Below are 26,395 nucleotides of genomic sequence, written 5' to 3' on the forward strand. Positions count from 1 at the left end.
CATAGATAGAGCGGATGGGCAGGCACTCTTTCCTAGAGAGGAGGGGTCAGTCACCAGGGGGCATTGGTTTAAGTTCCGTGAGGCAAAGTTTAGAGGAGACGTGCGGGGCAGGTTTTGTTTTTACACAGAGGGTGGTGAGTGATGAGCCATCAATCGCATGTGAGACGAGTTGTTGTACAAAAGTTAGGCTTTAATAAGCTAGAACTTAGCCCTGCGGTCGACTACAATAAATGGACGACCGCCGGGCGTTGTGACTATTTATACCTCGGTATGGAGGCGTGGTTAACTCAGCCTCTCGGCCAATCGGAGAGCCGTCACATGACTGGTCTCAACCAATCGGTCGAAAGGCACATGACCGACCAGGGCCAATGGTAAGCCAGTGTTCTGCACCAATGGCAGACAGCTATGCAAATCATACCACCACAGTGAGTGCCTGGGACGCGTTGCCAGGGGAGGTTGTGGAAGCAGATACATTAACAGCCAGTGGAGGTCGGAGTGTCCGAGGGGCCAGACAGTCGGAGGGCAGGCCAGCCCGAAGAACCAGCTGCCGTCCAGACGGGTCCCAAGCTTCTGGAACATCCAGTCCCAGCCATAGTGCAGGTGCAGTCAGAGAGCCAGGGACGACAAGAGGGGATGATGGCGAGCATTCAGCACCTGCAGGCGCAGGGGGTGGTGCCACCCAGGCCAACACCGCAGGGGTGACGGCCGCAGTATTCCATATTAGCAGCCTTCAGCCGCGCAGCCTGGGGCCTCAGCAGTCGTTGGGGGTTAGGTGTGATTGGTGGGGCAGATGGGTAGGGGCAAGGGTCGCCCCCGAAATGTGTACACACGATCCTGAGGTTGGCATGGTGGTGCCGTGAGCAGTTGCCCCCACGGTTGCCGATCCCAGCGCCTCCTCCCCCCCCCAACCCCCCATGGGGGTCCACTCCAGGGGAGGGTCCCCACCCCCAGCCCAGGGTCTCCCACCACCAAGCCCCTGCCCACGACCCAGGACCCCAAAAACAATGGAGACCGCGCACGAGGACCCGAACACGCTGCAAGGTATTCCCGCGCCCGCAGAACGCCGGGACCTATCCGGATCGCAATCTCACCCCCCCAGCAACCCCACTACCTCAACCAGCGCCCGGGGCCCTGCCAGACGCAACCCCGGAAATGTACACAGCGCCCTGGACCTCACTAGCGCCCTGGACTCCGCCAGCGCCCTGGACCCCGGCAGATGCAACCACCTACCTTCCACAAGGGCGGACGTCTCCCATCGGATCGCAGGATCATCCAGCAGCAGCCGCCGACCGAGAAAGCGAGGGAAACGCAGCGGTCTGCAGGTTAGACTGAAGGAACGCGGTTTCAAGACCCCTCTCCCCAGCATACTCCTGGCAAACGTCCAAGCGATTGAAAACAAGCTGGATGAACTTAACGCCAGACTTACCTCTCAGCGGGAAGTAAGAGACTGCTGTGTGCTCTGTTTCACAGAGACATGGCTCACCCCCGCCTCACCGGACTGTGCCATACAATCTGAAGGCTTCTCTATTCACCGGGCGGACCGCACGGCATCTTCAGGCAAAGCGAAGGGTGGAGGGGTTTGCCTCCTCATCAACTCCTCCTGCTGCTTGGATGTGGTGACCCTGGTGACCTACTGCTCCCCAGACCTGGAATACGTGACCGTAAAGTGCCGCCCATACTATCTTCCACGTGATTTCACTTCAGCCATTATCACAGCGGTCTACATCCCACCCCAGGCAGAAGTGAGGAAGGCGCTGGATGAACTGTACACAGTCATAAACAACTACGAAACAGAACACCCGGAGGCCCTGTTCATTGTGGCTGGAGACTTCAACAAAGCCAACCTCAAGAGTGTACTGCCAAAATTCCACCAGCACATCTCCTGTACCACCAGGGGCGACAACACTCTTGACCACTGCTACTCAAAAATCAAGGGCGCCTACCGTTCCATCCCCCGACCACACTTTGGGAAATCAGACCATAAGACTGTGCTCCTTCTCCCGGCTTACAAGCAGAAACTCAAGTGGGAGAATCCAGCTAAGCAGGTTGTACAGTGCTGGTCCGAGGAGACAGAAGAGCTCTTGCGTGACTGCTTGGAGACAGTGGACTGGTCCATATTTAAGAACTCAGCGACTAACTTAAATGAGTATGTCACCACCGTCACAGACTTCATCAGCAAATGTGTGGACGACTGCGTGCCAAAGAAAGCAGTACGTACGTTCCCCAACCGGAAACCATGGCTCAACCGCGAGATTGACTCCCTACTGAAGGACAGATCTGAGGCGTTCAAGGCAGACGACCCTGTCCTATACAAGAAATCCAGGTACGACCTCCGCAAAGCCATCCGAGATGCCAAGAGAGAATATCAAACTAAGCTAGAGTCACAGACAGACTCTCGGCGGTTGTGGCAAGGACTAAGCAACATAACGGGCTACAAAGCGAAGCCGAGCAGTATCTCTGGCAGCAGTGCACCCCTGCCCGATGAACTTAATGCATTCTATGCTCGGTTTGAGCAGGTAACCAACAATCCGCTATCGAGCAACCCATAATTCACCCATACCCACCATCACAGCTTCCGAAGTCAGATCGGCCTTCCTGAAAGTGAACCCACGGAAGGCGATGGGCCCGGACGGGATCCCTGGTCGTGCACTCGGAGCCTGCGCGGACCAGCTGGCAGAGGTTTTCACAGACATCTTTAACCTATCCCTACTCCACTCCGAGGTCCCCACCTGCTTCAAGAAGACCACCATCATACCGGTACCAAAGAAGAACCAGGCAACATGCCTCAATGACTACCGCCCGGTGGCCCTGACGTCAGTTGTAATGAAGTGCTTCGAGAGGCTGATCATGAAGCGCATCACCTCCATACTCCCGGAACGCCTTGACCCACTTCAATTCGCATACCGTCGCAACCGGTCCACATCAGACGCCATTTCCCTGGCCCTACACTCATCCCTAGAGCATCTCGAAAACAAGGACTCCTACATCAGACTCCTATTTATTGACTACAGCTCCGCCTTCAACACCATAATCCCAGCCAAGCTCATATCAAAGCTCCAAAACCTAGGACTTGGCTCTCCACTCTGCAACTGGATCCTTGACTTTCTGACCAACAGACCACAGTCAGTAAGAATGAACACCAACACCTCCTCCACAATAGTCCTCAATACCGGTGCCCCGCAAGGCTGCATACTTAGCCCCCTACTCTACTCCCTGTACACACACGACTGCATGGCAAAACTTGGTTCCAACTCGATCTACAAGTTTGCTGGCGATACGACCATAGTGGGCCGGATCTCGAATAACGACGAGTCCGAATACAGGAGGGAGATAGAGAACCTAGTGGAGTGGTGCAGCGACAACAATCTCTCCCTTAATGCCAGCAAAACTAAAGAGCTGGTCATCGACTTCAGGAAGCAAAGTACTGTACACACCCCTGTCAGCAACAACGGAGCCGAGGTAGAGATGGTGAGCAGTTTCAAATTCCTAGGGGTGCACATCACCAAAAATCTATCCTGGTCCACTCATGTGATTTTTTTTTTTTAAGTGGGGGGTCACGGACAGTTTAAAGACAGTGTAAAGCAGACATTAAGCAAAGGTGACAACAGAAATTATGCTTGATCTCCTCAGGACACCAACGGACAACGACAAAATGCAACCTGGAATCTAACTTGATGTGTTATGTACTCTGGGATAACACAGGCTGCAACTTGATGCAGCTTTGACCAAAAGATACTCCAGACTTTGAAGTAAGTTCAATGTGATTTATTGAACCATTAGCACAGTTCTCTATGAGTTTGACTCTCCTGCTAATCTTGCTATAGTAACTCAGTCTAACTAAGTAGTCTGCTCTAGGCCATGTGGTGGGTGTGATGCTTCTGATCTGCCCCTTTCCTACTCTCTAAGTGTCACCTGTGGAAAAAGCTGGAGTGTGAGTGCTTTGTGCCTTTTATAGTGAGATACCACCCCTGAGTGTCCTGCCTGCTTATTGGTCATGTCCTGTTCTCTGTGTTCATTAGCTGCCTGTCTATGCCTGTCTGTATATCATTATCTGCACGTCTGCATGTCATGACATACCTCATCATGTTTATCATCGGAATATAAACGCATGACATCCCAAACAATAGGATCGTTTTATACCCTGGATACCTCTGATTTGCTCCACCTGACACGGGGCAATGTGAGGATGGTGTACTCTGGATATACCCCAATAAAAGTGTAATGTTTGGGTGTAATAATCAGAGGCTTATTTACAAAAGACAACCAGGAGCTCAGGTGCTACAGTGCCACGTGACTGAAGTATTGTTTTCCTTTATTCTTTCATGGGTTGTTGGCATCGTTGGCACGGCCAACATTTGTTGCCCATTACTAAGTTGCTTCTGAACTGAGTGACTTGCTGGGTCATTTCAGAGGGCGGGTAGGAGTCAACCGCATCGCTGTGGGTTTGGAGTCATGTATGGGCCAGACTGAATATTATAATAATAATGATCGTTTATTGTCACAAGTCGGCTTCAATGAAGTTACTGTGAAAAGCCCCCAGCAGCCACATTCCGGCGCCTGTTCGGGGAGGCTGGTACGGGAATTGAACCCGCGCTGCTGGCCGTGTTCTGCATTACAAGCCAGCTGTTTAGCCCATTGTGATTATGGACGGCGGAATTGATGGAACCATCAATTCACCAGACACGTGTTTCCGATATGAATCTAGGCTTTAATCGACTTACTTCAGAGCCAGCCTGTTACCCCTTGATGAACTCTTAGTGAACTCAGGCTGACTCTGGACAAGGGTATTTATACAGCTGCACTAGGGGGAGGAGTCGTGGGCGGAGCCAAGGGTGGAGCCCAGTACAAGTTCCTGAGTACTCCCAGAGCTACTCCCCCTAGTGGTAGGATAGCGCTACTGCGTTTACAAAGACGGTGTGAATTATCATAAATATATTACATTCTCCACATTAGGTACCTGGGGATTCAAGTGGCAAGGGACTGGGGTCAGCTTCATAAACTAAATTTGGGCAGGCTGATTGAGCAAATGAAAGGGGACTTCCGTAGGTGGGAAGTGGTCCCGCTTGTCATTGGCGGGGAGGGTACAGACTGAAAATGACAGTCCTCCCGAGATTTCTGTTCCTGTTTCAGTGTCTTCCAATCTTTATCCCGAAGGCAATTTTTAGGAAGATGAATGCGGCGATCTCGGGTTTGATATGGGCTGGGAAAACCCCGAGGGTGAAGAAGGTCCTTCTTGAGCGGGGCGAGCAGAGGGAGGCTTGACCCTTCCGAACTTTATTAACTACTACTGGGCGGCTAATATATCGATGGTGAGGAAATGGGTAATGGGGCACGGGTCGGTGTGGGAGCGAGTGGAGGCGACATTTTGTAAGGGCACGAGTTTGGAGTTCTGGTGGCAGCAATGCGGAGCTAAGCCACACAATCGGCAGCTCCCGTGAATAACGGACTTTGGGGCTCTTTTCAGGGCCCCCAACGGAACTTTGTCGACGAATCCCGACGTGGGAAGGGGAGTCGATCCCTAAGGTCCTATGGCCCGGACCAGGAGTGGGGTAAGAAGAAAAACGGTGGAAGTACCCCTGGAAAAGCGGGAGAAGAGAAACAAAATGGCGGCAGGCGGAGTCCTTGAGGAGCTGAGGCAGTGGGCGCAGGAGCAGCAGGAGACTCTGCTGCGCTGCTTCCAGGAGCTTAAGGTGGAGCTGCTGGAGTCGCTGAAGGCTACCACCAGAGAGCTGATGGAGACTCAGACAGCCCACGGGGAAGGTGGAGATGCACGAGGCGCTCCATAAAAGGTGGCAGGAGCGGTTCGAGGAGCTGGACAACCGGTCGAGGCGGAAGAATTTGCGGATCCAAGGCCTCACGGAGGGGCTGGAGGGGTCAGACCTGGCGGCCTACATGGTTGTTGTGCTGAACTCACTGATGGGAGCTGGGTCCTTCCAGGGGCCCCTGGAGTTGGAGGGGGCTCACAGAATTCTGGCTAGGAGGCCCATGCAGAACGAGCCGCCGCGGGCGGTGTTGGTACGGTTTCACCGGTTCGTGGATCGTGAGTGCGTGCTCTGGTGGGCCAAGAAGGAGCGGAGCAGCAAGTGGGAGAACACGGAGGTGCGGATCTTCCAGGACTGGAGTGCGGAGGTGGCTAAGCGGAGGGCCGGGTTTAACCGGATGAAGGCAGTGCTCCATAGACGGAGTGTGAAGTTTGGCTTGTTGCAGCCGGCACTTCTGTGGGTCACCTACAAGGACCGGCACCATTATTTTGAGTCCCCGGAGGAGGCGTGGGCCTTTGTGCAGGCCGAGAAACTGGACTCAAACTGAGGGTCTAAGATGGGGGATTTTGTATGATAATGTAATTGTGTTTGCTCTGTTTAATGCACGATGTGGGTTGGCTTTAGGGTGGGTGGGGTGATGTCGTTATGTCTTCTTGTATGGGTCTAGTGGATGGGTTCGGGCAGGGAGGTAAACGGGGAGTGCGGGGAGCTGGTGGAGGGGACTGGCAATAAGAGTTGCCCTAGAGGAGGCGGGGTTGGGCAGGGCGAAAGCGCGGGCTTTTCTCTGGTTTCCTGTGGGATGATGGGGGCGGAGTCGGGGCGGAGAAGCGCGGGCCGTTGCTGGCTGTTATTTTCCCGTGCAAGAGCGGGGGAAGGAGGGCCTGCTGATGGGCACGAAGGAGGAGGAGTAGTCCCATGTGGGGAGGAGTCGGAGGTAGGGCGGGAGTCGCCGGGGTCAGCAGAAGTTAGCTGGCTCACGGAAGTGCTATGAAGGGAGGGGCGCGGCTAGGAGGGGTCCTAGCCTTGGGGGTGGGGGGTGGGGGGGGGGGGGGGGGTACCGGGTTGCTGCTGAAATGGTCAGGAAGGAGCTGGAGGATGCAGGGGGTGCCGGGGGGGGGTGGAGTTGCCGCCATGGGGAACTGGCCGAGCGGGGGATGCTGGGCAGGGGATGGGTTATGGCTAATCGGCAGGGGAGGGTGGCAGGGAGCCCTCTGATCCGGCTGATAATCTGGAATGTGAGGGGGCTGAATGGGCCGGTCAAACTTGAAGGGGCTGAAGGCGGATGTGGCCATGCTCCAAGAGACACACCTGAAAGTGGCGGACCAGGTTCAGGCTGAGGAAGGGATGGGTGGGCCAAGTATTTCACTCGGGGCTGGATGAGAAGAATCGGGGGGTGGCGATCCTGGTGGGAAGAGGGTGTCGTTTGAGGCGTTAAATGTGTTGGCTGACAGTGGCGGGAGGTATGTGATGGTGAGTGGTAAGCTGCAGGGGGGAGTGGGTGGTGTTGGTGAATGTTTACGCCCAAATTGGGACGATGCGGGGTTTATGCGGCGTATGTTGGGCCGCATTCCGGACCTGGAGGTGGGGGGCCTGATCATGGGGGGGGCTTCAACACGGTGCTGGATCCCCCCATTGGATCGATCCAAGTCCCGGACGGGTAGGAGGCCCGCGGCGGCTAAGGTGTTGAGGGGATTTATGGATCAGATGGGAGGGGTGGATCCCTGGAGGTTTGCGAGGCCAAGGGCCAGGGAGTACTTGTTTTTCTCCCACGTGCATAAGGCCTATTCGAGGATTGATTTCTTTGTCCTGAGCAGGGGGCTGGTTTCGAGGATGGAGGATGTTGAATACTCTGCCATTGCCATTTCAGATCATGCCCCGCACTGGGTGGACCTCGGGCTGGGGGAGGAGAGGGACCAGCGTCCGCTCTGGCGCATGGAGGTGGGGCTGCTGGCAGATGAGGAGGTGGCCGAGAGGGTTCGGGGGTGTATTGAAAGGTACCTTGAGGCCAACGATAACGGGGAGGTCCGAGTGGGGACGGTCTGGGAGGCATTGAAGGCGGTGACTAGAGGGGAGTTGATTTCCATCCGAACCCATAGGGAGAGGGGGGAGCAGAGGGAGAGACTGATAGGGGAGATGGTGAGGGTGGATAGGAGATATGCGGAGGCTCTGGAGGAGGGATTGCTGGGGGAGAGGCGTAGCCTTCAGGCCAGGTTCGACCTATTGACTACCAGAAAGGCGGAAGCTCAGTGGAGGAAAGCACAGGGGGTGGTGTATGAATATGGGGAGAAGGCGAGCAGGATGCTGGCACACCAGCTCCGAAAGCGGGATGCGGCCAGGGAGATTGGGGGAGTGACGGATAGAGCTGGGAAGGTGGTGCGGAGGGGGGTAGATGTTAATGGGGTCTTCAGGGACTTCTATGGGGAATTGTACCGGTCTGAACCCCCGGTGGAGAGGGGTGGAATGGGGCGCTTCTTGGACAAGCTGCGATTTCCGAGGGTGGAGGAGGGGCAGGTGGAGGGACTGGGGGCACCGATTGAGCTGGAGGAGCTGGTTAAAGGAATAGGGAGCATGCAGTCAGGGAAGGCGCCAGGGCCGGATGGGTTTCCGGACGAATTTTATAAAAGGTATGCGGACCTGTTGGGCCCCCTGTTGGTCCGGACCTTTAACGAGGCAAGGGAGGGGGGGGCTTTGCCCCCAACTATGTCACGGGCGCTGATTTCCTTGATCCTGAAGCGGGACAAGGACCCTCTGCAGTGTGGGTCATATAGGCCGATCTCGCTGCTAAATGTAGACGCCAAGCTGCTGGCAAAGATCTTAGCCACAAGAATAGAGGATTGTGTGCCGGAGGTCATTCATGAGGACCAGACGGGGTTTGTGAAGGGAAGGCAGTTGAATACAAACGCACGAAGGCTCCTCAACGTTATTATGATGCCGGCTGTGGAAGGGGAGGCGGAGATAGTGGTGGCATTAGATGTGGAGAAGGCCTTTGATAGGGTTGAGTGGGGGTATCTGTGGGAGGTGTTGGAGAGGTTTGGGTTTGGGGAGGGGTTTGTCCATTGGGTGAGGTTGCTCTATGAGGCCCCGATGGCGAGTGTAGCCATGAATAGGAGAAGGTCGGAGTACTTTCGGCTGTACCGGGGGACGAGACAGGGGTGTCCCCTGTCCCCCTTGCTCTTTGCGTTGGCAATTGAGCCCCTGGCCAGAGGGAGAGGGAGAGACTGATAGGGGAGATGGTGAGGGTGCTGGCACACCAGCTCCGAAAGCGGGATGCGGCCAGGGAGATTGGGGGAGTGACGGATAGAGCTGGGAAGGTGGTGCGGAGGGGGGTAGATGTTAATGGGGTCTTCAGGGACTTCTATGGGGAATTGTACCGGTCTGAACCCCCGGTGGAGGTTCAGAGGGTGGAGGAGGGGCAGGTGGAGGGACTGGGGGAGTCAGGGAACTGGAGGGGCCTGGTGTGGGGTGGGGAGGAGCATCAAGTGTCGCTTTATGCGGATGACCTGTTGCTGTATGTGGCGGACCCGGTGGGGGAGATGCCGGAGGTGATGAGGATTCTTAGTGAATTTGGGGGCTTCTCTGGGTATAAGCTGAACCTGGGCAAGAGCGAATTGTTCGTGATCAGGAGGAGGGGATTGGTAGGCTCCCACTGAAGCAGGCAGGGAAGAGCTTCCGGTACCTAGAAGTCCAGGTGGCTGGGAGCTGGGGGGCCCTGCACAAGCTCAACCTCACAAGGTTGGTGGAGCAGATGGAGGAGGAGTTCAAAAGGTGGGATATGTTACCGCTGTCACTGGCGGGGAGTGCAGTCTGTTAAAATGACGGTGCTCCCGAGGTTTTTGTTCCTGTTCCAGTGCCTCCCCATCATTATCCCGAAGGCCTTTTTTAGGAGGGTCAACAGGAGTATCACGAGATTTGTGTGGGCGCATGGGACTCCGAGGGTGAGAAGAGTGTTCTTGAAACGGGGCAGGGATAGGGGGGGGCTGGTGTTGCCCAACCTCTGTGGGTACTATTGGGCTGCCAACGCAGCGATGGTGCGTAAGTGGGTAATGGACGAGGAAGGGGCAGCATAGAAGAGGATGGAGGTGGCATCCTGTGTAGGCACGAGCCTGGAGTCGCTGGTAACGGCGCCGTTGCCGCTCCCTCCAATGAGGTATACCACGAGCCCGGTGGTGGCGGCTACCCTCAAAATTTGGGGGCAATGGAGACGGCATAGGGGAGAAGTGGGGGGCTCGATGGAGGCCCCGATATGGGGGAACCATCGGTTTGTCCCAGGGAGCATTAATGGCGGATTTCTGGGCTGGCACAGGGTAGGGGTTAGGAGGTTGAGGGACCTGTTTGTGGAGGGGAAGGTTCGCGAGCTTGGGTGAGTTAGAGGGGAAATTTAGGCTCCTCCTGGGGAACATGTTTCGGTACATGCAGGTTAGGGCATTTGCCAGGCGGCAGGTGGAGGGATTCCCCTTGCTGCCCCCACGTGGGGTACGGAGCAGGGTGCTCTCGGGGGTGTGGGTTGGAGGAGGGAGGATTTCGGACACATACCGGGTAATGCAGGAGGTAGACGAGGCCTCGGTGGAGGAACTGAAGGGTAAATGGGAAGAGGAGCTTGGTGAGGAGATTGAGGAGGGGACGTGGGCGGATGCCCTGGAGAGAGTAAATTCCTCCTCTTCCTGTGCAGTTAGCCTCATACAGTTCAAGGTGCTGCATAGGGCCCACATGACTGGGACGAGGATGAGTAGGTTTTTTGGGGGCGAAGACAGGTGTGCTAGGTGCTCGGGGAGCCCAGCGAACCACGCCCATATGTTTTGGGCATGCCCAGTGCTGGGGGAGTTTTGGAAGGGGGTAGCAAGGACGGTGTCGAGGGTGGTGGGATCCAGGGTCAAGCCAGGCTGGGGACTCGCAATGTTTGGGGTTGCAGTGGAGCCGGGAGTGCAGGAGGCGAAAGAGGCCAAGCGTGGAGACCTGGATCAATGATATGGCGGGGTTCATCAAATTGGAGAAGGTGAAATTCCTGGCGGAACGGTAGGGAAATAGGCCTGCAGCAGCAGCAACCGGGGGGGGGGGGGGGGGGGGGGGGGGGGGGGGGGTCTCTTTCCCTGTTGTTGTTTGTTTTTTTGTTTGCAGTTGCTTTTGTAGTTGGGTGGGTGTTGTTCTTGGGTTTTTACCATGGTTGTTTTGTTAATATTGTTTTGTTGTTTATATTTTGTGAAAATCTTAATTAAAATTATTTTTTTTTAAAAAGGGCACGAGTTTGAAGGCTTTTTAATGGCACCTCTGCCGTTCTCGCTGGCTCGGTACTCCACAAGCCCAGTGGTAGTGGCAGCCCTGAGAATGTGGGGGCAATAGAGGCAGCACATGAGACTGGAGGGGGCATTGGTGTAGTTACCGATTTGTGACAATCACCGGTTTGCTCCGGGGGCTGGAGGGTGACAGCGGGCAAGGATAGAGAAATTTGGAGATATCATTCATTGAGGAAGGTTTCCCGAGCCTGGAGGAGCTAGAGGAGGACTTTGTGTTGCCAGGGGGGAATGGGTTCCGGTACCTGCAGGTACGGGATTTTGTTTCCCTTGCCACCCACGAAGGCGACTTGTAGCCATCTAAGATGGCCACCTGCAAAGGACCATGGGAATTATGGCCAACCCAGGACTCCGACAGATACAGAACCGATGTGTATTTGAAACACCGGTAACTAGACCTGATCGAAACCCCCCCTGCTCGTTTGCATTTAATGGCCCATTTTCCCAGGACAATGGAACTCCAGTCAAGAAACCGGTACAGCCACAGACTGATCGGCGTCACTCCCTTTACTCAGAAAGCCCAACTGCCAAGGTCAATGACCGCTGAGAACCCACCCAGATACCAAGGCATCTGCCCCTTTATTGGCCGAAATCGAAGACAGTGATCAGAGCCCTGTTGAACTATTGCATCTAAGGTTAAGGACCGCCCCAAAGAGTGCAAAATCCCAGAGGGATAAAAGAGAGCACAGCCATGTGTTCTGTCTCATTTTCGATCCGGCCTGTGCCAGCCAACTGTATCAGGAACAGCCAGCCAAGTTGAAGACCAACGATAGCTACCTGACGGTCCAGGTAACTTGATGAGCCCAGCAGAGACAGAGCCGCTTTCTTCGAACCAGCTGAGTGAAATCCAGATAAAGGCCTTATCCATTTGCACAGTGCCGGTTGCCCTGAAGTTAAGTATAGGTTATTGTAGCGGATAGGTGTAGTTTAACGCGTAATAGATATTGTGTTTGCATGTCGAGGTAACTTGTGTATGTAAATATACCATCTTTTGAATTAACTAACTGTGTGGTCATTTCAGCGCCGGCCCTAGGGTTGCTGGCGCCCCGGGCAAGCTGAACTTCGGCGCCCTTTGCGGGGGGGGCGGAGTGACCACCGGCGAGCCTGGAGCCATCCGCCATGTTTGTGCGGGGCGGCCTGAGGGAGGCAGCCACCGCGCATGCGCTGGTTGGCACCGGCCCAACTGCGCATGCGCGGGACCCGAGACTTTTACGCGGCGCCCCTAGCACATGGCGCCCCGGGCGACTGCCCGAGTTGCCGGTACCTTGAGCCGGCCCTGGGTCATTTGATCGATATAAGGGAAGGCTTGTGGTTCACCAACATTATCATTAATACGAGCAACAGTATTGGCGACGCTGTTGGGATCAAAAATTAGCAAGACTACAGGATACGGTGATGTCTAAAACAGGGGTTCGGGAGGGGAGGGTCTCGGAAATATACAAGGAACTGATGGAGTGGGAAGCCGGTCCCAATTGGGGAGGTGAATAGGAAGTGGGAGGAAGAGCTGGGAGGAGAGTTGCAAATTGGGTTATGGGAGAAGGCCCTGAGGAGAGTCAAATCATCCTCATCGTGTACAGGCTTAGCCTGATTCCGTTCAAGTTGGTCCACAGGGCTCATATGACTGTGGCCCAGATGAGTGGGTTTTTTGAGGAGGTGGAGGACAGGTGTGAGTGCTGTGGGGGAGATCCTTCGAATCATGTACACATGTTTTGGGCGTGTCCGAGGCTGAGGGGATTTTGGCAGGGATTTTCAGATGTCATGTCAGAGGTCCTGGATGGGAGGGTGACTCCGAGTCCAGACGTGGCAATATTTGGAGTGTCGGAAGATCCGGGTCCCAGGGGGCAAGAGAGGCCAACATTTTGGACTTTGCCTGCCTGGTGGCTCAGAGGCGGATTTTGCTGGGATGAAGGGACTTGGAGCCTCCAAAGTCGGGGGTTTGGGTCAGTGACATGGCAGGGTTTCTTAGACTAGAGAAAATTAAGTTTGCCTTCAGGGGTTCATTACAGGGGTTTGCTCAGATGTGGCAGCCGTTCATCGACTTCTTCAAGGAGAATTGACCATCAGCGGGAGGGGGGGAAGAGACGTGGAAGTGACAAATAAGGGCAGGGAATCTAATGTATGGCTAGTTTGGGTCCTTAAAACCTGCATCACTTATTGTCTCCTTGTGGGACTTGGTGTTTGAAGCATCTGGAGGCATATTCCGATGCTAAATGCACCAATTAAATTCAAGTTGCTCTTTTTTTTGAATGATAAGGCCTGTTTACATTCCATCAATCTACGAGATATTGTCTGAATACCTGCATAGCTTGCTAACTGAGCTGTTTTACATCATCAGAAATCATACATCATCAGAAATCATATAGTTACATCTTCATCTACATAGGAACAGGAGTAGGCCATTGAGCCCCTCGAGCCTATCCTCCATTTAATAGATGATCTGTGGCTAACTCCATGGCCGCGATTCTCCCAAAGGGAGACAAAGTGCCGACGGCGGAGTGAAACCCGGAGTTTTTCACTCCGGCGTTGGAGGCCGCTCCTCGCCCCCTATTCTCCCACCCCCAGGGGGCTAGGAGCGGCGGCGCGTCAATCTCGCGCGCCGGGCCTTGACGCTTGCGTCAAAGTGGCGCTGCCTGAATGATGCGGTCGGCGGCGCCTAAATGACATCACCCGCGCATGCGCGGTTACTGTCTTCCCCTCCGCTGCCCCACAAGGCATGGAGGATTGATCTTGCGGGGTGGCGGAGGGAAAAGAGTGCGTCTTTCAGAGACGCCGGCCCGACGATCGGTGGGCACCGATCGCGTGCCAGACCCCTCCTGAGCACCCTCCTGGTGCTCGATCCTCCCTCCGCCCCCCACAGGCCCCACACGCAGCGGTCGCGCAATGTTCAAGCCAGCAGCGACCAGGTGTGGTTGGCGCCGGCGTGAACCGGTCGGATTAGGCAGGCCGCTCGGCCCATCCGGGCCGGAGAATCGCCGTTCAACTGGAACGCCGATTCTCCGAGCGGCCTGTCGCAAAACGTGACACGCCGTTTTGGGGGGGTGGGAGAATTGCGTGTGGGTGCCAGGGCGGCGTGGCGTGAATCGCCTGGCCCTCCCGCGATTCCCCCACCCGGCATGAGGGTCGGAGAATCGCGCCCCTTATACCTGCCTTTGGTGCAAATCCCTTAATATTTTTGCTCAGCAAAAATCTATCTATCTCAGATTAAAAATTAACAAAAGTTTTAGCTTCTAATTAGAACATTCTATCTGTATTTTATGAGATTGTCCTTGGGATTTTACTGACTGGAGATAGTTGGAATAAGAGAGTGTATGAATTTAATCAGAACTGCAAGAGAAAGATATGATACCTTGCCATTGCAGCTTCTGATAAGCTATCACATTCTGATGTTATTCATAGAGTTTTCTATATGCTATGTCAGGTATAGTGAAATGAGGACCAGAAAGAATTGAATTGTTTTCACCTTGTTTAAGGTTTGGTTTTACTGAAAAAAAGCTTTTTATCTTCCAGCCATCAAGACAATCACAATACCAACGTCGGGGAAACAACAACTTTGTATTGTATGAAAAGAAGGTGCTCTTCCCATTGGTTGGTAAGTGGACTCTGATTGGTAAATGTGTTGCTGTAGAGAATGCGCCAGTTGATGATTACTGACCATTAACTGCCAAGCATCGTTTGAAATTGAAACCAGGCAGTTTAGCTCCGATTGGTCAAGACATTGTCCTGTGGAATGAACCAGCGAATGGCTATTGAAGTGGCCACAATGTGTATCCATATTCTTTCTATCTGCAAATAACAGGATTCTATGTATTGGTATAAGTAGCTTGCACTTATTTTGTTCAGCTGAAACAGGAGTAATGAGGTATATGGATTTCAGTGCCAGTGTGCTACAAGGTATGTAGACCATACGTCCCAAAGACTGGCAGATAGGATCAAACAACATGCCCCTTCTCCTGTTTGCAAGGGGCTAAGTGTTGACGATAGCCAACCAGCCTGTGGCTTGCAAAACACAAAACACAACGTCCAACATTAGATGAGATTCCGCAATTGGACAACATTTGCTCAATAATCCTCAGTGTGTTAGAATTAACGCTAACAACCATTTTTTAAAAAGTATTTTTAGTGATTTTCGTTTCTTTTTATAACAAAAAGAAAAGAAAAGATAATAAAAGAAACATACACAGGAACACGAGGCATGTTAGCAGTGAAATCCAACTGATCGGTTACAACAATTATACCATGAACTATATACATGCTACTCCATTGTATTAAAACATACTAGGGGTATGATCGAGGCAACAAAAGTATAACCCATTAGTCACCGTGGCAGCCTAAATAGTTTTTTCCCCTTCCTCGGCACTCGTTAATCCTTCTGTGCTCCCCCTCCCCTTCCGATTCTCTGATGGCGAATTTTATTTTCTCCAATTTGAGGAATTCCACCAAGTCGGACAGGCAGTCCATGGGCTTGGGCGGTGCTGCTGATCTCCAGTCAAGCAGGAGGCTCCAGCTAGGGTATCTGTCCCTCTCTCCGTAAAGAGTTCTGGATGTTGGGACACCCCGAAGATTGCCACTGGTGGACACAGCTCCACCCTCACCCCTACAACCCTGGACATGACTTTGAAGATGGCATTCCAAAGGGTGGCATGGAGGCACAGTGGTTAGCATTGCTGCCTCACAGCGCCGAGGACCCACGTTCGATCCCAGGTCACTGTCCGTGTGGAGTTTGCACATTCTCCCTGTGTCTGCGTGGGTCTCACTCCCACAACCCAAAGATGTGCAGAGTAGGTCGATTGGCCACGCTAAATTGCCCCTTAATTAGAAAAAAATGAATTAGGTACTTTAAATTTATATTTTAAAAAAAGGTGGTTCAGTACCTGACAAGCTTGGGGCAGGACCAGAATATGTGGGTATGGTTGGCCAGGCCATCTGGCACCGTTAACATTTGTCCACCATGTCCGGGAAGAACCCGCTCAATGCGTGTTGTGGTCAAGTGCGCCCTGTGCACTACCTTTAGCTGTGTTAGACTCCGCCCTGCGCATGAGCAGGTGGAGTTCACCCTATGCCGTTCTTCGATCCAGATTCCTCCCCCTATCTCCATGCCCAGCTCCTCCCTCCACCTTTCCTGTGTCTCATCCAGCAGGGTCATTACCTCTTCTAACATTTGTCCATACATGACGGGGCAGTTTCCATTCACTAATTTGCCCGCTGCCAGTTGTCTGTCCAATAGGGTGTGGGTGGGTGGCTGGGGAATGTTGTGGTCTCTTTGTGGAGGAAATCCCTCAGTTGGAGGTATCGGAACTCGTTCCCTTTTGGGATTTGGAGCTTTTCTGTTAGTTCCCTCAGGGTCGCTACTCTGCCATATACGTACAGGTCTCCTCCCATTGGCAGTACCCTTTCATCCTTGTTTCCACATTTTGAAGGAGCCGTCTATTTTTGCCGGGGTGAATTTATGGTTTTTGAAGATGGGGGCCAGAGTGGACACCAAGATTGAATGGTGCCTGAGCTAGTTCCAGGTCCTTAGCTTGGTCACCAGCACTGGGTTTCTCGAGTAATTGGCTGGGGGAAATGGGAGGGGGGGGGCCATGACCAGTACTTGGAGGGATGTCCCCATACTGGGGGCTGGATTCTCCATCCTGCCGCATCACATTTCTGTTTCAGCACACCGGCGGGATGCTGTGTTACGCCTCTGGTTAATGGAATTTCCCATTGTGGGGCAGCTCCACAACATCGGGAAACCCCCGGGCTGCCGGCAAAATGGAGCATCCCGACGGCGGAGAATCCAACCCAGGAGGTCTCCTCCATTCGCACCTATTTCACCTCCGCTCTCTCACCCACCCCTGTATCCTTTCTGCATTTGCCCGTCCAGAGGTAGAATAGGAGTTTTTGCAGCACCAAGCCCCCCATATTCTTCCTACTTTGTAAGATGCTCTTACAGATTCTGGTTTTTTTTCACCCACACCAACTCCAGAATTAATTTAACTACCTTGGTGGAGAAGGCCTTGAGGATGAAGGGGGGATCTGAATAGGAAGAGGAATCTTGGCAGCATGTTCATTTTTATTGTCTGTACTCTTCCCGCCAGGGTGAGTGGGAGTGAGTCCCACCATCCCTTGACGAATCCATGCTGACTTAGTCCTATTTTATCATGCACTTCTAAGTACTCCGCAATCTCAACTTTAATAATAGACTGTAAAATCTTACCAACAACTGAAGTCAGGCTAACCGGCCTACAATTTTCTGTCTTCTGCCTCCCTCCCTTCTTAAATAGGTTGCTTTTGTGAGTGCCACGAAGAATCCAGCACGAGTTGAAGGATAGAAATAAATAACATTTATTTACAATAACATATATATATACAACAGCAGCAGCAGCAACTCCCTTGCTGCTCACTCCTCTCTAGCTGGTTCCAAACTGGCTGTGGTGAATGAGATTCACACGGTATTATAAGTTACCAATGTCACTCTGTTCCCATTGCATATATGTACCGATATTGTAAGTGCAGTTGCACTACCTGACCACCAGGGGAGTAGCTCTGGGAGTACTCGAGAGTTTGTACTGGGCTCCCCCTTGGCTCCGCCCAGAACTCCTCCCCCTAGAGCTGCTGTATAAAGATCCGTGCCACAGAGTCAGCCAGCCAGTTCACCGAAGGTTCAACGGCTAACAGGCTGGCTCTGTTGTAAGTATATTAAAACCGCTATTCTAATCCTACAAGCACGTGTCCGTAGAATTAATGGCAGCTTTATTTATGCAGGGAATCTGCTAATGATTTCTCTACCCCCTCATTGGGGAAGCTCATACTCCAAAAGGATTGTGGGATTGCCATTAGTCCCCAGCCAGTGGTAAGCAGGCAGGTTATAACAGTTGCAAAGGTGTAATAGATCTTGTTTGGCTTTGCGACTCGCCTGCCTTTCCTGTCCCTCACCTGCGCTATCTACCTCGTGGCTCTCTGCGTTCTCAGCTGGTGAGCCAGTAGGCGGCTGGCCTTGTCTCCATGCTCATAAGAGGTCCCCTGTGTCTTGCACAGCTGGTTCACTGTTTTCCCAGTGGAGAGAGTGTCAAATTCCATTTGTAGTTTATTCCTTTCTGTCAGCAGCTCCACAGTCAGGGTTGTGGAGTACCACAGATCCACCTCCAATATGGAGTCGATCAGCTGTTGCCTAGTCGCTCTTTCCTTCCTGTCCTTGAGAGCTCTGTATGCCATTATTTCCCCCCTTAACACTGCATTCAGTGCCTCCCAGAATGTGGAGGGTGAGACCTTCCCATTCCAGTTGCAGGTTACATATCAGTTGATGGCTTGTGACATTTTGTTGCAAAATGGCTTGTTGGTGAGGAGGTCTGTGTCCAACATCAATGAGGGCGCTGGGACCGGCCCATCTCCAACCGTACATCCATATAGTGTAATCATGGTCTGAGATTGCTATTGTGGAATTTCCCACTCCTACCGCCCCCGGAAGCAGTGATTTACCCATTACAAAGAATATGGGAGGAGACTTTGTGAACGTGGGAGAAGAAGGAGAGCTTCTCCCTCGAGTGGTTGAATCTCCATGGGTCCATCTGCTCCATAAAGGTGTTTAGTTGCTTAGCCATTCCCGATTTTGTCCCTGAGCGGGGGCTGAATTTGTCCATCGTTGGGTCCTATCCACACTTGAAGTCTCCCTCCGTGATGCTCCGGTGGGAGTCGAGGTTGGGGATTTCCACCATTTTCTAATGAACGCAGTATCGTCCTGGTAGGGGCATATATACTTACAAGAACCACCAGTGTCCATTCCTGGATCCCTCCAACCATCACATATCGTCTCCCTGGGTCCACCACTGTGTTAGTCACTGTAAAGACTGTCCTTTTGTTGAACAGCATGACCACCCCCTCCATCCTAGTGTCGAAGCATGCCCGATACATCAATCCTACCCAGCTTTTCCTTACCCACAGTCGGTCCTTCTCCATCAGGTGTGTCTCCTGTAGGAAGTTTTGGGGTGGTTTGCCCTGCACTCCTACGAGTGACTTATAACTCAAAAGACTATTATTTTGAAGCACCGGGCTTTTGTGAGGAAGCATGGGTTGGGAGCGAGTTAATTGTGTCTTGTAATATGTAAGGGATCCTGTTGTTATTGGAGAGGGCTTGTAGTTTGGGGATTTATTGGGGTTTCTTATCCCAATTTGTATTTATTGTTCTTGTATAGGATTGGTATTATTTCTTGTTCTTTTAAGTTGGATGTGGGTGGGGGCCCCGTGTCTGCGTGGGTCTCACCCCCACAACCTGAAAAGATGTGCAGGGTAGGTGCATTGGCCACACTATCCAGGGGTGGTAGGGGCGGGAAACTCCACAATATTAATCTCAGACCATGATTACACTATATGGATGTGAGGTTGGTGATGGGCCGGGCCCAGCGCCCCCATTGGTGCTGGACATTGGTGCTGGGGGGGGGGGGCAGGCTGGTTGTTATGGTTATTTATTTTTATATGTTACAAGAGGGAGATATTTAGAAATTGGGTCCAGAAATGGGGTCGAAGATGTAGCAGGTAATTTAGGGGTTAAACATCCTGCCAGCTCAGAGTCAGATACACCCACACCCGGCTTGAGTTACATTGTCCCACTCATACTTTAAAAAATAAATTTAAAGCACCCAATTGTTTTTTCCCAATTAAAGGGCAATTTAGCGTGGCCAATGCACCTACCCTGCAAACTCCACATGGCCAGTGACATGGGGCCTGGATTGAACATGGGTCCTCAGCGGCGTGAGGTAGCAGTGCTAATCACTGCGCCACCTTCCGCCCTGTCCCATTCATGCTTAAGTTTTTTTTTCATAAATTTAGAGGACCCAATTTCTTTCCGATTAAGGGGCAATTTAGCGTGGCCAATCCATCTAGCCTGCACATCTTTGTGTTGTGAGGGTCAGACCCCCGCAAACTCCACACAAACAGTGACCCGTGGCCGGGATCGAACCCGCGTCCTCAGCGCCATCAGGCAACAGTGCTAACCACTGCGGCACTGTGCTGTCCTTGCCATTCATACTTAAGTTAGTGGAAATACACAGGATGCCCCTGTTCATCCAGGGTGATTCGTTCAAGATCCATTGTCCTTCGGGAGACTCATTACAGAGTCTGATGGCCTCTTTTTTCCGTAAATGGGAGATTAATTGCATATCAATAGCATGGTTCTGTTCTTTTGTATCAACGGGAGTGTGAAATCAAATATCCAAGATAATGATAATCAGTTCTAGATGGACACCCCAGAAGAGAATCTTTGTTTGAGGGGGTGGGTAGAGCTCAGAGAAAGAGTGAGAATCTTGTTTGAATAGGTGAGCAGAAGTACTTGGAAATCCACTGAAAGAGATCATGGAAAGCTGCCCCAGAGACAATCTTTCGAAACAGGTTCTGAAAGAAATGAATGAAATGAAAATCAAAATTAAATTAAATAAAAATCGCTTATTGTCACAAGTAGGTTTAAAATGAACTTACTATGAAAAGCCCCTGGTCGCCACATTCTGGCGCCTGTTCAGGGAGGCTTGTACCCGAAGTGAACCCGTGCTGCTGGCCTGCCATGGTCTGCTTTAAAAGCCAGCTATTTAGCCCTGTGCTAAACCAGCCCCTAGTGTCATTTACAGCAGAAAAATTGCTTTGTAAATGCAAGCATCATATTTGCCCAGCTGTGGAAGTGGAATGAGAGCTGTACATTCACTTGAAATGCTGTTTAATGGGAACTTCTGTGTTAGAGTGAAGAAACTACATGTAATCTGTTATTGTTGGGTTTGAAATTTGAAATGTTTAAATATTTTTTTCTTTTGTTTTAATTAAATTTGTTTACAAAATAACCAAGTCCTAGTTCTTATGTTATCACTCCTGGAACAAATTGATCTTTCTGCACCACCTTAAAACTTAAAAACATTATGGTGCTGGTCCAGTATCTTAGCCGCTGTTGAGAGCTGACTAGGCATCAGTAACATATGTCCCGGGCGGGAGTTGCCCTGCTAGCTGTAGAAGTTAGCTGATGAGAGCGAAGAGGAGGGGGGTAACTGCAGCTCATCTTATTGTTTGTTTAGATGATGAGCTTAGGGGTTTGGTTTGTTTGGGGTCAGGGATAGATGAGATAGGGATGTGGGGTTGTTGTTTGCCTTTTGACTTTGTTTGGGCTTTGGGGTGTGGTATTAATGAGAGTCGGGGTGGTGGTGGATAGGGAGCATTTATTAATGGTTACTGCAGCTTGTTTTTTGTTTTGTCTTGATGGAAGGGATGGCAGCCATCTTGGGTGAGCTTGATGCCTGTATTTTTTAAATAGTTGTTGGATTATCCCTTTTGGTGCAAATAGCTCGAGTAGGGGATGGAGGGCCCCACTTCGGCTTGTCACTTGGAGTGTGAGGGGATTGAATGGCTCAGTGAAAAGACTGAGGGTATTCGCTCATCTGAAGAGTTTGAATGCTCATGTGGTATTTTTGCAGGAGACCCATTTGTGGGTCAGAGACCGGACACAAGAGTGATTCTATATCCCCTTTTACATTTTGGGAGGCCCTTAAGGTGGTCATTAGGGGAGAGATAATTTCTTGCGGGGAAGTTCACCTCACTAATATTGGCCATGTTTAACGATTCTTTGGCCCGGCGGGCTTTGCCAACTACATTTACGCAGACATCCATCTCCTTGATTCTGAAGAAGGATAAGGACTCGACAGAGCCTGGGTTGTGTTGGCCGATTTCATTGCTAAATGGGGAATCTAAGTTGTTAGCTAAAGTGTTGGCAATGAGGTTGGAGCCCTGCTTTCCAGGGGTGATTTCAGAGGATCAGACAGGTTTTGTTAAGGGTCAGCAACTGTCGGCCAATACACATTGTCTATTAAATATTGTCCTGTCCTCCTCCTCCGCAATGACCGATCCGGAGGTAATTGTTTCATTGAGTGGGAGCACCAATTTGAAATTTTGGGGAGGTTTGATTTCGGACCAAAGTTCATGCCTTGGATCCGTTTGTTGTATACTGCTCCCACCTCTAGTGCTTGTACAAATGGCTTGAGCTCAGGCTACTTTCAGCTGGGTGAGGTACAATGCAGGGTTGCCCACTGTTTCGGCTTCTTTTGCCTTGGCAATCGAATCACTGGTTATTGAGTTGAGGTTTTGAGGGGGTTAAAGAAGGTGGGAGAGAGCATAGGGCGTCCCTGTATGATGATGATCTGCTTTTTTATATCATGGACCCAGTTTCCACGATGGATGAGACAATGAAGCTATTGAGGAGTTTTGGCTCCTTCTGAGGGTCCAAGTTGAATCTGGACAAAAGCGAATAATTTCCTGTGAATGCCTTTTCAAGGTTTTTGTTTCTTTTCCAATGTCTCCCTATCTTTCTTCCCAAATCATTCTTTGTTAGAATGATAAGTTGATCACTGCTTTCATTTGCGCAGGTATGACCCCAAGGATTCGCAGAGCATTTCTGCAGAGAGAGAAACAGTTGTGGAGTTTGGCCTTACCTAATTTGTTGTTCACTTATTGGGCAGCCAATATTAAAAAGGTGCTGGGGTGGTTTAGGGATCTGAATTCCATATGGGGCAGATGGAGACAGGTTCTTGTCATGTTTCTAGTTTGCGGGCCTTGGTAACTGCCTCACTTCCATCTTTTCCTGCAAAATTTACCTCAAGCCCTGTGGTGGTGGCAACGCTGAGGGTTTGGAGACCATTCAGACAGCATTTTAGGCTCCGTTCCATGTCGTTGTCAGCCTCTATCTGTGGAAATCACCGCTTTGTGCCAGAAGATTTGGACTCGCGGTTTGGGCCCTGGGGAGCAAGGGTCTGGAGAGGTTTAGGGATATGATTATGGAGGGTAGGTTTGTTGGATTTGAGGAGCTGGTGGATAAATTCAAACTTCGGAGGTTTAATTTTTGTCGCTATCTACAGGTGTGCGATTTCCTATGTAAGGAGATCTCGTTATTCCCGTTAGCACCTTTGCCCTTTCTCATGAATAGGATTCTAACTTTGGCTGAGGTGAGTGAGAGTAAGATTTCAAATATCTACAGTCAGATCGTGTCTGCGGAGCAAGCTCCGCTGGAGGAGGGAGGGGGAGCTGGGTCTGGTTATTGAGGGAGAGGTGCAGAGTGAGGCTCTTCACAGGGTCAACTTGACCTCCTCCTGTGCACAGGGCCCATCTGACTAGGACTAGGTTGAGTGTTTTTTTTCTCGGGGGTGGAAGACAGGTGTGTCCGGTGTTCTTGGGATCTGATGAATCATACCCATATGTTCTGGTCCTGTCCAAAACTTGTCGGCTTTTGCATCTCCTTCTTTAACACCATGTTAGTGGTTCTTGTATTGAACTGGAGTCTTGCCCGCTGGTGGAGGACTGGACTCGCCTGTGCTGCAGACGGAGTATATCCTTGCTTTTGCCTCGTTAATAGCCCGGAGGCAAATTCTGCTTGGGTGGTGTTCTTGCACTCCACCCAGCGCCTCGATGTGGCTGGATGATCTAATGGATTTTTTGTACCTTAAAACGGTCAAGTACACCATGAGAGGGTTCTACTTGGGATAGCAGCTATTCATTTCCTTTTTCATAAATTTAGTCACTGTCAGTTGTTCGGGGAGGGGGGGGTATTATTGGATATTAGTTGGGGTTTTCTTTGTTTTGAGTTATGGGGTAAGGGTTAGGTGTTAGTAGGATTGAAATGTGTTATTGTTGTACTGTATCTATATATTTGGTGACTATTGTGTTATTTTGTAATATTGAAAACAATTATTTGTAATAAAAATATTTAAATAAAAAAGAATCCCTCATAGAATCCCGGCAGTGCAGAAAGAGGCCGTTCAACCCATCGAGTCTGCACTGACCCACTGAAAGAGCACTCTATCTCGGCCCACTCTTCTGCCCTATCTCTGTAACCTTGCGCATGGATCATTGCTAATCCACCTAACCTGCACATCTTTGGACTGTGGGAGGAAACTGGAGCACCCGGAGGAAACCCATGCAGACACGGGGAGAATGTGCAAACTCCACACATACAGTCACCCAAGGCAGCAATCGAACCTGGGTCCCTGGCGATGATGTACCTGATTGTCTATTTTAGTGTGTGTATAAATTGTTCTTTGCTGGACCTTGTCCAACGTTCTGCTGATTGTACAAGTATAAGGTTAAGGGGGGGGGGGGGGGGGTTGTTGGGTTACGGGTATAGGGTGGATACGTGGGTTTGAGTAGGGTAATCATTGCTCGGCACAACATCGAGGGCCGAAGGGCCTGTTCTGTGCTGTACTGTTCTATGTTCTATATAGTGCCTGTCCACTTGCCGCTTTTGAACCTGCAACGAGGTAGGAATCACTCTTAAGTATTAATCATATTAAGGAGAGATGTGATCCCACCAGAGAGGATAGAAAGGAAATTTATGAGCATGTTGCCAGGATTCAGGAGTTTCAGCTGTGATGAAAAATTGGATAGGCTGGGTTGTTTTCTTTCAAACGGAAGAGACTGAGGGGAGATTTAATTGAGATGTATAAAATTACGAGGGACCCAGATATGAAGGAATTATTTCCCTTGGCAGAGACCTCAATAAGGTAGGGGATTAAATTTAAATTAATTATCTCAAGGATAAGAGTCTGTTCTTGTAACTGCATTAACCTTTCTATAGTCCACACACACACCGTTGGGTACCGTCTGGTTTAGGCACCATCACTATGGGTGAGCTCCATTGGCTGCAACCCACTTCAATTATGCCATTTTTAAGCATACTCTCAATCTCTTTGTTAACCTGTGCCAATTTTAAAGGGTTAAGTCTGTATGGATGTTGTTTGATTCGAACAGCATTTCCCACATCTACTTCATGTAGAGCCATTTTAGTACTTCCCAATTTATCTCCCAAACTTGCCCATGTGACATCAATAACTCTTTCAGGTCAGTCCGTTTTTCCTCTGGAAGGTAACTCAACAATTTATCCCAATTTTTAAGAACATCCTCGTCTTCCAATTTAATTTGAGGTATGTTAAATTCACAGTCATCTGGATTTGGTTCGTCACTTTGAGTTAGAATCATTAAAACCTCCTTTTCCTCTCCTTCCCTTTCAGAGTACCTTTTAAGCATATTGACATGACACACTCGGTGAGTCTTCCTTCTATCTGGTATTTTTACCACATAATTCACCTCACTTAATTTCCTTTCAAATGATAAGGTCTACAAAACCTAGCTTTTAAAGGTTCACCTACCACTGGTAACAACACTAAAACTTTATCTCCACTGGCAAAACTACGAACTTTGGATTTCTTGTCTGCTACCCGTTACATCACATTTTGTACACCGTTTAAATGTTGCCTAGCCAATTCACCTGCTCTATTTAATCGTTCCCTAAAATTTGACACTTAATCCAATAATGTAAGTTCTGATTCCTCACTCACCAATTTTTCCTTAATCAATTTAAGTGGTCCTCTTACCTCATGATCAAAAATTAGTTCAAAAGGACTGAATTTGGTTGACTCATTAGGCGCATCCCTAATTGCAAACAGTACGAATGGAATTCCTTTATCCCAATCCTCTGGACAATTGTGACAATAAGCCCTCAACATTGCCTTTAATGTCTGATGCCACCTTTCTAACGCTCCCTGTGATTCTGGATGGTACGCAGTTAATTTAAATTGTTTTATTCCTAAGCTATCCATAACTTCTTTGAATAACCTTGAGGTAAAATTCGATCCTTGATCCGATTGTATTTCTTTCTTTTTTTTAAATAATTTTTATTCAAAATTTTCATAAAATATCAACAATTTTTTTTTTACAAAGAACAGAAAAAAAGAAAAAACAGTACCCTCCACCCCGCGCATACACAAAGGAAGAGGTAAATTAACACCCGCCATTTGCTAAACACATGCCCGCCCCTTCGACAAATCCCCCCCCCCCCCCCGTGTATATGTACAGAAATAAATCAACGCCCGCCATTAGCATTGAACAACTATGCCCTTCCCTCCGGTCCAAAACAACGAAACAACCCCCCCCCCCCCCCCTTCCCCCCCGGGCTGCTGCTGCTGCTGGCCTTTTCCTATCGTTCTGCCAGGAAATCCAGAAATGGCTGCCACCTCCTGAAAAACCCCTGCACTGATCCCCATAGGGCAAATTTCACCTTCTCTAATTTAAGAAACCCTGCCATATCGTTGACCCAGGCCTCCACGCTTGGGGGCCTCGCATCCTTCCACTGAAGACAAATCCTCCGCCGGGCTACTAGGGACGCAAAGGCCAAAACACCGGCCTCTTTCGCCTCCTGCACTCCCGGCTCCACTGCAACCCCAAAAATTGCGAGCCCCCAGCCCTCATTGACCCTGGATCCTACCACCCTCAACACCGTCCTTGCTACACCCTTCCAAAATTCCCCCAACGCTGGGCATGCCCACAACACCTGTCCTCACTCCCGAAGAA

General features: G+C 50.8%; 1 long non-coding RNA gene across 1 annotated transcript in view; it reads left to right on the top strand.

The window, feature by feature from the left end:
• The window catches only part of LOC119968805, a 71,228-nt gene that overhangs the window by 34,368 nt on the left and 10,465 nt on the right, over nucleotides 1-26,395 (top strand). Inside the window, exons 2-3 of the long non-coding RNA XR_005461244.1 lie at nucleotides 3,631-3,749; nucleotides 14,558-14,639. This is a non-coding gene — a long non-coding RNA (uncharacterized LOC119968805). The remainder of the gene's footprint in view (nucleotides 1-3,630; nucleotides 3,750-14,557; nucleotides 14,640-26,395) is intronic.

This window comes from Scyliorhinus canicula, chromosome 7, assembly GCF_902713615.1.
Source record: "Scyliorhinus canicula chromosome 7, sScyCan1.1, whole genome shotgun sequence".
NCBI lineage: Eukaryota > Metazoa > Chordata > Chondrichthyes > Carcharhiniformes > Scyliorhinidae > Scyliorhinus > Scyliorhinus canicula.